This window comes from Rhinopithecus bieti, unplaced genomic scaffold, assembly GCF_001698545.2.
Source record: "Rhinopithecus bieti isolate Rb0 unplaced genomic scaffold, ASM169854v2 scaffold_36039, whole genome shotgun sequence".
Lineage (NCBI taxonomy): Eukaryota > Metazoa > Chordata > Mammalia > Primates > Cercopithecidae > Rhinopithecus > Rhinopithecus bieti.
Window position 1 is genome coordinate 23,942 of NW_016815143.1, and position 2,327 is coordinate 26,268.

A 2,327-nucleotide genomic window follows, 5' to 3' on the forward strand; every position below is an offset into this window, starting at 1 on the left:
CTCTGACCACAAGATGGCAAAAGAGTAAATGACAATTCCTCATATATTTTTTGTATGTTTATATAAAACTATTGGTTTATATAAAATGCTCTCTAAAAATATTTAGAAAAACGTGTGCTCCTTCACACATTTTTGGGTTGATATCTGACATTTTGCATCATAAATGTCAATTGGCTACAAATAATGTAATTTGTGACAAATGTTAATATTCAAAAATAAAACTGTTATGTCACTATTTCACATGAATCCAGTGAAACCTAAATACCTTAGTGATTTGAGAGCCACCATCATCTGTTTTAAAAATTTATAACTGAGCTCTTCTTTGATACTTGGAAGTTGTACGTTTTCCCTTTTCTCAGCTCTTAATTCCATTCTGTTTTTCCAACAGAATTTTGTCTCAATAATTGTCTATTTTTGCACTTGAAATGTTTTTATTATCCTATAGTATTTCTCTGCAGCAAAAATGCGTATATATTTTTCAATTTAAGTGCTTTTTAAATGTTTCTCTGATTTTAAGGCTCTAAGTGTTGTTTAAAAATTTGCTCTTGCTTGAATTATCATGACAATTAGAATAAAATGAATCAAAACATTGTGAACATATTACAAATTTTGATAGGTAATTATTAAACATAAACAAAAGTTCATTGTAGATAGGGCTTTTAAAAACATATTAATGGGTGTATCCATGGATAAACATTGCTTTTTGCTAGAATGAGATAGGCTTCAGCATCAATTGTCTTCCTATTTTTTGTTTGGTTAAATGTTAGCACACAGAAACCTCATTCATATGAATAAGTGAATAGGAATGGACATTTTGTTTTAGCAATGCATGCAAGTCTTTGAATTCCTTTGGAGATATATGGGGGGAAATGACACACTTATTTATCCTCAAAATTATTTCTCATAATTTATCAACTGATAACTTCATAGGTTTCTTCAATTCTACTGGAAGCAAAGAATTGGAAACCATCTGAGTTGCAAAAGCATTTGATCCCCATTCATTTGTTAGAGAAAGTTGTTTGTTTACCATCGTCAGCAGTGTTTGTCCTGTGCCCCAAGGATTTTACATCACAGGGCAGTGCACCCAGGTTAAGATTCAGGATAGGTAAAAGATATGCTTTTTCTTTTGTAAAGTACAAAAAAGACCATTGTGAAAGGGGAGATAGAAAAAGAGAACCAGCTTGATTCCTACACTGCAAGTGTGTTCTCTGGCAGGTCAATTTTAAAAGACTACACAGGAAATTTGAGGATATAGAAATTGATCCCCTTAAAACTCCTGTATTCCAGGGTGATGCACATTCCACTTTAAAAGTTGCTGGTTTATATTTATTATTATAAAAGTAATATATACAATATTTGTGTTTTTTAATAACAAGGTATAGAAAGCATAACATGAAAAGTTAAAGCTCTTCCCTCCCCCACCAATCACACCCATTTTTATTCCCCTGAGATAACTACTTGTTAGCAGTTTCACATTTAGCCTTTAAGAAATTGTCTATCAAATACAAGTATGTTTTATACATGCAGTTGTCCCTCGGTATCCGTGGGAGATTGGTTCCAGGACCCCTGTGGATACCAAAATCCATAGAGATTCAGGTCCCTGATATAAAATATTGTGTAGTATTTGCATATAACCTATACACAGCCCCTCATATACTTTGAATCATCTCTAGGTTACTTTGAATCTTCTCTAGGTTACTTTTTGTATCATACCTGATACAATGCAGATGCTATGTAAATAGTTACTGTACTCTACTGTTTAGGGCAGTGATCCCCAACCTTTTTGGCACCACCAGGGACCCATTTTGTGGAAGACTTTTTTTTTTTTTTTTTTTACCAGCAGTGGGGAAAGGATGGGAGGCTCTAGGGGCAGGCAGATGATTTCAGGATGAAACTGTGGCACCTCAGATCACCAGGCATTAGATTCTCATAAGGCGCGTGCAACTTAGATCCCTCGCATGCGCAGTTCACAATAGGGTTTGTGCTTCTATGAGAATCTAATGCCGCTGCTGATCTGAAAGAGGCGGAGCTCAGGCCATAATGCTGGCCTGTTCGCTGCTCACCTCCTGCTGTGCGGCCCCCTTCCTGACAGGCGGCCCCAGGGTTGGAGACTCTTGGTTTAGGGAATAGTGACAAGAAAAAAAGTCTGTACCTGTTTGGTACAGATGCAACCATCCTTTTTTTTTTTTTCCTGAATATTTTCGATCTGTGGTTGGTTGAATCCCACGACTCAGAACCCACGGATAGGGAGGTCCAACTGTATTTTTTTAATGAAATATAATTGACTGTAATATATAGACGTTCTCTCCAAATTGATCTACACACCC